The 11682-nt window shown below is 45.8% G+C and overlaps 3 non-coding genes across 3 annotated transcripts; all 3 read left to right on the plus strand.

Annotated features, from left to right (window-relative positions):
• The first annotated feature begins 1959 nt into the window (after positions 1-1959).
• Trnat-agu lies at positions 1960-2033 on the plus strand. The gene has a single exon. It is a non-coding gene; the product is annotated as a tRNA-Thr (tRNA).
• Positions 2034-3761: 1728 nt separating this feature from the next.
• Positions 3762-3834, plus strand: Trnaf-gaa. The gene has a single exon. It is a non-coding gene; the product is annotated as a tRNA-Phe (tRNA).
• A 6443-nt stretch (positions 3835-10277) lies between these two features.
• On the plus strand, positions 10278-10349 carry Trnad-guc. Its single transcript has one exon. It is a non-coding gene; the product is annotated as a tRNA-Asp (tRNA).
• The last annotated feature ends 1333 nt before the right edge of the window (positions 10350-11682 follow it).

Genomic DNA, 11682 nt, shown 5'->3' on the forward strand with positions numbered 1-11682 from the left:
TGGTTCGGTTTGATTAGCAGCCTCCGTTGCGTCACTTGCGCTAGAACCTGCCTGCGAGTGGCAATAGTAACGGGGCAAAATTAATTTAATTTGTTCCGGAACAGAACTCCCCGAATGAACCGGAACCAGGTCCGCACCGACAATGGCAGACAGAGAGCTAGGTTTTTGGTGTGCATTTGCATTGATTCAATTAGGATCGATGATCGTACAAAAGTGGGTTGTGTGCTGCGTTGAACCATAATCGCATAAGTTCTCGTTTCCTATCGGAAAGCTACAAAGTAATGTTGGTTGGGAGTGGAGTGTAGTTGGTCGTTTTGTTCATTGCAATGCAAATGGATGCTACCACTTTTCGGTGGAGCAAATTGAGTGCTTTGATTGTTTGTGCTGCTAGTTTACTTTAACAATTTAAAGAGTGGGTAAACACGTTTTATTTTCTATTTTTATACAGCAGTTACATTGTTATGTGAGGTTGAAATTAGGTCCCGACCGTGCTGCGTTACCACATACAGTGTGGTCAGCTGTCAAACGAGGAACAAACAGCCTAGATCGATACTCGTTCATTTCTCCAGTTTTTATGTATCTTCCGGGGAACGATGGGCAGAGCGTGCATAGATCGTTAGCTGCCCCCTTTTTGTAGCCTTGTGTGGGAAGGATGCCATCATTTTCAAATTAGAATCTCATTTGAGAACCCTTCTTCGGAACATGGTCGTGCAGGTCGGCATCATTTTGCGAAGAGCGATAGAAATGACCTATTGGACATAATTTTTCTAAACCGACAGAATGATTAATTGCAGAATGATAAACCTCTTCTAGTGGTTTGAGCGTAGCGATAGGGGAAAAAACGACTCGCAGTTGGAAGAGAGAAGCGAATAGTTGTCACAATAAAATAGTTTTCAGCATTAATAGGTAAAGTACTGTACATTCGATAAGTATTTTGGAGTGTCATAACAAGCGTTTTAAAAGAGCAAAGACAACGTACTCTGTCCTTCCTCAATACTCGTTCGGGCCTTTGGCGGACAAAGCTTGACTCGCATGAACCGGGCTCGATCCCTCGTAAAGCTCGATGGTAGACTGTTGCTCGGCTGCATAATTGGATCAGAAGTGTTGACCAACGGATGTCCTCACAAACTCGGTCGGATATCGTTGGGTCTGGTGCTTTCGTGCCGTTCGGAAAACATGGACTGTAGGACGGCAACGAATGCAGGAAAACATTGCCCCAATAATTTTCCCATTTTGCCATGGTTAATTTCGATAATGGCTGAGATGAGCACTTGCCGCGTGGGTCGTGAGCTTTGCTGATCGGATGAGTTCCGAGTACGATGCTTCCGCTAGCAGGGCGCAGTTTGCCAAAATGGGCGTGTTGAAAATGGGACAATGGCGTTAGGTGAGGCGAAGCGGAAATGTATCCGGTGTTTGTTGACTATGGTCGACCTTGCATCATGTGCCCCAGACCGTCGCTGAGACAGTCTGTACAGGAGTGAGAGCGCACAAGTGTACACACACACACACTCGCTCGCATGTTCTAATCTTGTTATCAATGCGAATACTAATGCAGTGACACGGCCGTAAACCGTTATTCGCAGTGTTGGAATGGAATAATCTTACACTCAAATATTCACCACCGCAGACACAGCCGGATACGACAGTGCCAGGGTCGTTTGGACCAGTCGTGAGGGGAGAAAGGACGCCGAACTCGGGCGACCCGTTGGCTTTCATGTGCCAGTACGTAGATCTGATTCATCGTTCACGCTGTGACATCTTTTATGCTCTGTTTACTGCCCCGTGCATTGGAACGCACACCACCATGTGTGTTTTGTTTGTGTGTGTGTGTGGGGTGAAAGGTGGGGGGGGGGTGGGTGGCTTACGAGATCATTGTTTTTACGGTTGTCCTGATAAAGCTAGAACTAGTGCAGCTATACAGAAGCCACACGGCCAAATAAAATCGGGTCTATTCATCGCGGCGCCGTGGCTTAGTTGGTTAAAGCGCCTGTCTAGTAAACAGGAGATCGTGAGTTCGAATCTCGCCGGAGCCTCAGCTGTTAAAGCATGTGTGGTAACACTGTGTTGTATGTTCACTGCAGTTTTTTAGGCCGATGCTCAACCACTACAAATTATTTTCCACCATTACGGACGATTGGTACCACCACCCCGTCCACCCATCCGTTAATATCATTTGTCATGTTTGCTTGCAGCAAAAAAAAAAAAACTCATCTGCAAGTGCTCTTTATGGGTTGCGTTGCGTTGTAGGTGGCAACAAGCTTGTTGGAAATAAAAATAAATAAACGGACCGATGGTGCCCTCCCAAATCAACCGACGCTCGAAATCGTGTCCGCTGCAGGTGAAAGCGCGCATTGATTAAGAAACTAATTATGTCCCCGACTGCGGAGCGATAAATCGCACCCGCAATGGCTGTTTCGAGCCAGTTATTGTTGCTGCGTTTGTTGGGACGTCGAATGGAATACGGCCCCACCTGAACATGGTGCTGCGTCGCAGTAGAAACGCGGGGCGCATTGGGGGGTTGTTTGTTTAGATGTCGTTAGCGGACGACGAGTGCTCTACGCGCTGACAAAACGGTCGTCCCACGATGACGGCGTGAAAATGTAGTCGTGTGGAGCAAGATGGTGACGGTGTTCGGCCCTCGGTTGCAGCTGCGTGAACGTTTAGCAAGTTATTTATGAGCGTTCTACGACGACACGCTGAATGACGTTACTTTGGACTTGCCCAAACCTGGACCGGGCTAGTCGGGTCCGTGTCCGTGTGTGTGTATGTGTTTATCTGCTGCATGGGTGGGAAAGCGTTTGTTTTGAATGGTCGAGAGGTTCAAAATCGTGTATTTTGGAGGAAGGTAGTTGTGCATTTTATGGTTTACAATGAAACGCGTGCTGAGGAGGATAGGACTTGAATGGTGATTATTGGCATTTTACAAGTGCTACGCTGGTGGCCCGTTGCTGTGAACATGCTCAATTAGCATTTCATAGGCAACTGATAGTATGCAGTGCCCTGTCCAATGATGGAAGGGAGCTCTGTTTAGAAGCGTCTGAAATTGTTTCAATGCATGATTTGACGGAAACTTACAGCTGGAATGCGAATATTATTTTACTGCAAATCATTGTGAAAGAAACGAGATGTTTTCAGGTAAAAAACGTCATAAAAACGGAGAAAAAAAATTCCTTGAAATGTGATACTTTTGCTTACTTCCGGTTTTAGGCGCAATGTTAAAACGACCCAAACTCGAAACAAATGGTACCGAACGCACTACGAAAAGTATTGTAACTACTCGTTGGTAGTGGCATAAACTGCAAGCGGCGAACGATTCATCAAACGAACCGATGTTAACAATAAGCCAGACCACACCCGTGTGATAGCGGGTTTGATGTGTCAACTCTGACGGGATCTCTGCCAAACAGTAACGTGACGGCTCAACAGCATAACCCACATGACACGTACGAGTATTTTTAATCAGACACCATGTGTGGTGGAAGTGTAATCACAGTGAGCACACAAAGCAACAAATGAATGAAACTCACCGCAGCGGTTGCAATTAAGAGGTGCCATGTTGAGTGTGATCAGTGCGGGACGAGCTGAAGGTATTACAGGCGACGACGGCGATGAACGCGAGGGCGAGATGGGCACGGTGAGAACACCAATCTCTTGTTGATAAGCGGCGCTTATGCGTGTAGTTGTTCCTCCGAGAACGCACATTTTGGTGACGTGTGGCGCTGTATCGCAGCTCGAAATAGAACAGCACGAGCTCATCACGTGCCGAAATAGCTCAGTTGGGAGAGCGTTAGACTGAAGATCTAAAGGTCCCCGGTTCAATCCCGGGTTTCGGCAGGAAAGAAAGCTGTGTGTGAAATCATATGCTTTTTTTTGTGTTAGTGTTTTTTATGTATTTCACGTAAAACTTATTTATTCTGTTTCTATCATGATATTGATTGTCTTGATTGGAATGTGAAAAGGTCTGATGGCGATAAAAAGTTCATTTCAACATTTCGTATTCTGATTCTCCGATGCTAAAGTTTAAATGGATTTGTGATATCTCGTTCCGTGAATAAATCTTTCGCGAGTTCAAAGCTAAAGTTCTAGCCTTAGGGTAGCCACCACCGGTATCGGTGGGACGTTTGCCATTTCGTGACAAACACAAACTTTAAGCCAACGCATCACGGATAAGACCCGTGGCAGATGCATAGAGGTGGAATGTGTTTTACCACCTACCATCAGATGGGAAGTTGCATTTTCTACGTTTGCGATTACGGTTGCAGTGTGTTATAGTTTTCTTTGTTCAAAGGTAAGAGCAACTTTTTGCACTTTTTCGATGTTTTTTTTTTTGTCATTAAAAGCTTCGCGATATCGGTGTGGTTGAATGGTTACGCCTTTATTTTTTCGTCAGTGCCATGGTCAGCGATGATGACAATTCCTTGCCGTGCGATGCGAACAAACGGACAGTGAGCTGGGAGAAGCAGGGTAGAATATAAATTTCCCATTTTCTTCGCTACTCATCGATTGCGGTCAACGCGAGGGAGCACGAAGCCGTTGGCGATGGGAATGGGGCAGGAGAGACGTTGTGTTTAATAACATACGATGCTCTTACGGCAGCGAGGCAGTCAGATTTCTGAGCTGGCACTGTACAGGAAATGAACGTTGGTATAGAATGTGGAGAAAGTAGATATAATAACGATGTTTTTCAAGCTCTTAATAACTATATTTCGAGCGACCGTTCGTGCAACGTTCACCAAAGGCTATGGAGCAGGATTGAAAAGTTTGCTAGGAGCACTTTTCCCTTGTTGATGCTGCCCGATGCAGTTGACTCACAAAGGGTTGACTCACCGAGGCGTTGGAAAACGGAGCACCAGCAAAGGCATTAATAAGAAAAAAAGGGCAAATGAGTTTTCGCAGCACTTTTCGCTCGTTTACTGCGTTTTTCCTGCACCCGGAAGCCTTTAGCTCATGCGGAAACAGTAATGCGGAAGGGCAACGGTGAAATCATTTTCAAATCGATTACTGAGCACTGGTTGGCTTTAGAGGAAGCGAATACTATTTGCCAGCAGAAGAACATTAAAGGTCTATTACAAGGCGACTGGAGCGATTTAACAAACAGCTGTGAAGTCTTTGGGCCTGCATAGTGTGGCATATGAACAGAGGAAACGCCTAGAGCAGCAGATACTAAATGTCATCTATTATCTCGCCAGCTTTCTGACCAAATAACGGCCGTAAGCTATCAGCACCCAGCACGGTAGGTGTCATTCGAGGGAGTTGACAAAGCGAGCGATTATCCTTGGATGCAACCTTGCCAGCCTAACACTCGGCTCATCTACGTCCTCCTTCAACTGTGGGGACGTTCGTACGCTCCAGTGCAAGGCATTTGTGACAAAGACGGTTTACGCTTTCACCCACAAACTTTCAGAAATTGAATGCATTTTAAATCGACGAACATTTGAAACAGTTGAAATACTTTTACTTCAGTCGAACACAGTGCGATTAGAAAACTTTCACCAATAAGGTTTGCTAGTTTTCTTCAAAATAAACAAACAAAACTGTTATCAGTGCACTGATTGAAACCAAATAAATACCTCAAAATGGAGCGACTTTTATATGAACTATCATTTCATGACACCGCACGACATTCAGTACGATGACTTGGGTCAAATTTGTGTTGAGGGTGATTGTAGACAGATTTCGACACCTCGATTGATTTCTCTGCAATGCCAATATTTCTGGCTTATAATGGACGAATTCTTTTTTGGCAACTGTTGCCACTATGCGCATGTTAAACATCACTATGCATTAACATTGCATCCATGCATGTGTTTGGGACATATGGCTCGTTAGGAAGGTTCATGGTGCAGGTACCGGATGCGATAAAGGTGTGGACATTTTTCTTGCATCATCCCGTGCGACGAGTATTAAGGTTGACACCTATTTTACATCGCTTAACGAGACCCAGCATGGGTACAATGGCTGAGTTCAAATCAATAACGTGCCACTTTGCGTGGCGGTTACGTTTTGCTGCCACCAGCATGCGCTCCGCTCAAAATGGATAGCCTGTTTGGAATACCCTATCGAGACAAAAGGTGCTTCATGCTGCTCATGCATGTTAGGATGCCCTGACCAGAAAGGGACCCCTTTCGGCGCGGGCAGATGGGGCGCCACAGGCGGAAGAACTGCAACAAACTCATCGGTTTGTAGGATAAATGGTACTTAAGAGGTTGCGGATCTCGAACGAACTCAACAAGGCAGGAAGACGATTCCTGGCAACTGCAAGTACCGAGCTGGCATGGGAAGTATATTGAGAGGAGTTGAATGCAAACCTGGAAGCGGCAAACGATATAGCAGTTATAGATGCACTGGTAAAAGCGAACCAAGTGGCATCGTGCTTTAGTGGCGGATTGTAAGAAATCTGCAGTGGAAGCTAGCGCACGGGACACATTATTGGTGCGGAGCGTAAAGCAAAGCTGGAAAAATCGTGACCGGTTGGAAAATCCGAGAAGGAATGGAACGCAGGGAGCGTTTCGGCCAAGGGTCGCATTTAGTTGATGTCAGTTCGGGAGATGAATGATGTTATTTTGCCTACAGACGCCATTTTAAAGTGCTTTAAGTTGGGAAAGATTTGCCGCCAAGCGGCGGTGTTACCACTAAGCCGGGAGCCAAAAAATATGTTGATCTGAAAAGTGCTTCTTGATTTACAACTGCCCCGAATCCAGTAGAATGAATGAATACAGTGAAGCCTTTGTAGTGCTGGAATGAAGCCGAAATTCCAGCACTAACATCGAGCCCCGGGAAGTGTGCACCGGGGGTCGACGGGAGTTAAAAGGTTTGCACTGTAATTATAAGTTTGTTGGCCGAGTTTTTGCGAACGGGCTGGCCACTCTAGTGAAATTGGTTCGGAAATTCATTGGCCATCTCATGGCTAGCGGGTTTGTTTGTCTGGTTCCAAGGAAGGAGCGCGTGGAATATAGACGAAGATGATTGCCCTGCGGACGGCTCTGCTCGAGTTCTTAATGAGATGTGTAAGCAAAAGCTAACTGGGCAGGGGCGTTCGATTAAGGCAACGATTATAAGATTAACTTAATTCGATTAGCAACGTGCAGGCGAGGTTTTGATGGAAATGCGTTTTGATTGCAAACAAATTCCCCTGTCCAACCGTCAGCTGTCGGAAACTGATTAAATCAAACAAATAAAGCGTTGGAGCTTGAGACAAAAGTCTGGAGTGCCATAGTTTGCAAAAGTGTTATCAAGTATCTCTCGCTTTCTCTCTCTTTCTCTCTCTCACTTTCTGTTCATGGCCTAACGACCCCTTACGATAAAGTCATGCCTGCCATTCCTAGCTTACTAGACTTAATGATACCACGTAGTTGAATAGTCAGTCCTCACTACGGAGGAACGATCCCCGGATGGGTTTTGAACCCCGTTTCGTCCCGTATGAGATCCTGCTGTTATCAATTATATTGCTGTTGAAACGAATGTTTCCAAAGTTTCACAATAGGTGAAGGAAGCGTTGTAAAAGTACGGCATCGGAACCACATTTTTACTGAAAGAATCATTCAAACGATGCTTGCGGTGCTTTTGCGAGCTCAGTTCTCGAGAGGTCAAGAAAGGATAATGAAGGAATGGGACTGAACGCGTAAAAGAATTTTAATCAGCGAATCAGATAAGCGAGACAAGGCGGAGGGCTTGGTTCGGTTTGTGCAATGGTCGAAAATTCTTTCAGCAGAAATGAATATGCATAAAAAACGTGATTCGGGGTCAGCTTTATTATTCGTGCGATTTTTACACTGTCAGGATCAGGAGTGTCAGCATACCCGAACAGATAAAAACGCTGTTTTGGAATGCGTCTTACCACACCTCTTTAATTGTATCCATTTTTTATAACCAGCATGGTCCGGATCCGGCGGTGGCTTCGGAAAGGTTTTGTGTGGCGAATTGAGAGTGTAAAATAAATAACGATACTGGTCAGACGGGGTACAAGGATCAAACGCATTGCGCAACGCATTTACCCTCGGTTTGACGCGTAGTGACGAAGGAAATTAATTCTAATTTTCGCAGATTGACCGCCAAAAGGATGTGCGTTGCTGGTGGTGAGTTTTCCCCGAAGTGAAATTACCATGAAGAGCATGGGCGTGTTGCGGGTTTACTCACGGTCGGACCCTCAAGTTCGGCTATCAGATTATTCCGGGACGGGTCGTTCTGGCCGTGGTTCTGGAGGGAATTTTGTCCATTCTCTTGGGTCGCGTCGGACATTGGTCGTTTGTCCGAAGTGAAAGTAATTCAATTCGCTGACTCTAGTTGAAGCGTCTAGTTCACTGGCCTCCGGGTGAAGCAGCGTTGATATTCGGTTACTGATTATCGGAAAAGTAGCTCCGGCAGACATTTCATCCCTGGAGAGGTCAACAGGGAGAACGGATCAGTTTGCCAACGCCCTACGATAGACAAGCTGACTCGACACGCAGAATGGTTCCGGAATAGAGAAAACTCAACCGTATCGTACAAGGCATTCAGCCGGAAAACTGGGCCTCCACACTTGGTGAAACAAAGAAACTCGCTCGTTTCCACATGGGGACGGAAATGGATGGCGCACGGATCGTCAGGCACACGTTGGTTGGATTGACCGGTCCGACCGAGAGCTGGTCGTATGCAAATCGAGTCTCCAAAACTCGACGATACCAACCCTTTGGGAATGGATAACAGCGAGTGAGAGAGAGAGAGAGCGAGAGAGGAAGAGAGAGAGAGCTAACTAAAGAGTCTGAAGGTACGAGGATGCGTGAGAAAGAGAACAATAAACTATTGGAGGTAGGATTGCGGCGCGGTGAGTGTTCTGGTGGCGGTTTGTGCTTTTCCTATTTTCCGCCCAAAGGCTTACGTAGAAGGCGAGTACTGGTGGTTTGAGCATTCGGTATATGAGAAGTGGCTTCCCATTCTGACAAGTTTTCACGGTGCTACCGGTCAGCACACGGTTGGACATATTCTTTCTGCCCATTCTCAGCAAAAGACATTGGCGCAACGTGCCTATCGGTCTCCGCCATAGCACAGTATCTCAAGGGAGTTTGAACTAGAAGCGGACCCGGATGACAATCGTTTTTGGTGGATGGTTTTCGAAACTGGTCGCCGTTCTCTGCTGTCGCCTAAGCAGAATAGGACTACGTTATAATGGTGGTGTGATTGCCGGTCTAGACGTTGCACGAAACAAAGGTGTTGTACAAGCATACCTACATTTGTTAGCGAACCTTTGCTATAGTAGTGTCGTTATTTAAAGCTACATTTATTTGGTTATTAGGAAACTATCTTTAGCACGCAAAACTAGACGCTTAATTGCCTTCGAAGCAAATGTCCTACCCGGCATCGTAGAGCACTGGGATAGAGTGTTGGAATTTCCATTCGCCCAGGACCAAATCGATCATCATTTGGGAATTGTAGGACATTTCTCAGATGCAAAATTTAAACAGGCCAGCAGGTTTATCGTTGTAAGCTCGAGGGCTGGTAGCAGAGTTTTCCGGCGAGCACGGAAAAATCGTTCTTGCCATACGTTCGCTTGAGGAGAGAGCAAAACCGCAGCACGGTTCAGCACTTTCTGGAACGGCTTCGGACTGTGGTAGCTATTGGTTAGTCAGAATTGGTTGCGGTTGGAATAACGTCCGGCTAAAATGCTTCGGGTCGGAAATGAGCAGAGTTGGCTGGGATCGTCCAGTAATAGACCTGTGAGCGGTTATGAACTAGCAGTCCTGTTCGTTCAAAGCACTTCTGTCATTTTGTCAAATAAGTTCGCTATTGGGAATGTAAAAAAGCGAATGATTACATTCAGCCCCGCAAGCAACACAGGCTAGTATGATGGTCTGAAAGGTGATCGTAAATAATGCAAATATTACTTGTGCCTAGCAACTGAAGAGGCTACAAGGAACTTAAAACATGTGTGATAGGGAAAAATACTGCCGCCAGCGATTGGGAAAAATTTTGAAACATGTGATTTTTCACACCTGCGTTGTGAAGCCGCTCGTAAACGGCTGAGATTGTTTATAAAAAGGTGTATGACGTCGTTAGGTACTTAGCACACTATCAGGCCAATAAACCGAATGGGAAGAAAATTACATTACGGGTTGATACGCTGAACTTTTCGCACAAAATTCTAAATAATGCGGTACGACAGCCATCGACGGAGAAATAATCGATAATGTACAAGTGAATATTACTTTACATTGTGTTTGAATGTAAGCATCTTTCGATCCAAATGGGGCACCGTTTGTAAACAATCATCTTCTCCAATAGTAATGCTCACCTCACACATATCCTCGATAGTATAGTGGTCAGTATCCCCGCCTGTCACGCGGGAGACCGGGGTTCGATTCCCCGTCGGGGAGAGCATATGCTTCTTTTTTATCCGTTTGTATGTGTAATTGCGTTGATTGAAGCGAACTTTTTCTTGCTTGTTTTTTTTTTAGTTTGATATAGATTAATAAACCAAGGTACAAGATACAGTGATTCGTACGGAAACACACATATTCGATTTAATCGATCCTTCATGCTTTCATGTATGAAAGGTCCTCTTGTGGCATTGGAAATAGAATTTCAAATAGTCGTTAGCGCTTTGTGTTATCATTTCGAAGCTTCATTTGCGTTCTAATTGGGACACCGGGAACAAGTGTGGAAAAAACTGGACCTTTCGTTACGTTTAAAACAGATCACTGGCTACGTTAAATTATTAAAACACACCCTAACGAGTGCTAACCTGAATCAACATTGGAAAGCTAATAAAAAACTCAACAAAACCTAATGGCATTATAGGCATGGCCTCACGATCCATTGGAAACGACCAGTTCGGAGCAGTGAACGATAAAAGGATAGTGGCATATCGGGATAGCGAAAAGCTAAAGTTGCAATTTAGCGAAGCGCTACTGGCAGGGTTTCCTGGAACATCGTGTGTTTTTTGGAACCCGTGCAGCGCCGCACAGCTTTTGTGGTGATCCAGGAGACATCGTCCTTTCGGTTGCACGTGCGCTTAAGTCATGTGGCCAAAGTGCATACGCATGCGAACGCAAGTGGCAAGTGGTGAAAGCGCTAGAAATCGATTAAAGTAATTTATTTGGAAATTAATTAAAATTCAACACTCGCGCTCAACTTGCGAGCTACACGCCAATTCGCACCAGCCACCGCTGTTCCTCAACAAGGGATTTAGGGCTTCTGCCGTGTACATGTCCACGTCCGTCCTGTCGTCCTGTGGCTCTGCTCCTTGGGCCGGATGCTATTGGACAGATCCGTTTTGCCGGAAGATGGGGTATGCGTTGTTGCACCAGCATGGGTCACTGGTGGCGGGAAGAATGAGTTTGATTTCGTTACAGTGGATCGGTGTGGAAGAATTCACTCTTAATACCCTTACCCGTGGGTGACTAACGACGGAAAATTCATGAAGCACTACAGTGGAATCGCTGGCGCCACACACTGAACAAATAGAACGACCTCACCCACACTCGCGTAACGCGACAAGAGGTGGGCTTGGTGAAGAGGTGTGCTGCGAGTGTGTAAAAGCAATGTAAATTACTGACCATCGAGAGCAGTTGGTTGTTTTTGGCGCAGTGTTTTTTGTTGCCCACTGTCACTACCTTTATTGGATAAAGCTTTTCGCCATTTACTGACACCCTGGTACCGGACGCGGTGGGACGAGTGCAATTTGGGACGTCGGCGAATCGTTGCAAC

The sequence above is a fragment of the Anopheles stephensi genome, chromosome 2, assembly GCF_013141755.1.
Source record: "Anopheles stephensi strain Indian chromosome 2, UCI_ANSTEP_V1.0, whole genome shotgun sequence".
Classification (NCBI taxonomy): domain Eukaryota; kingdom Metazoa; phylum Arthropoda; class Insecta; order Diptera; family Culicidae; genus Anopheles; species Anopheles stephensi.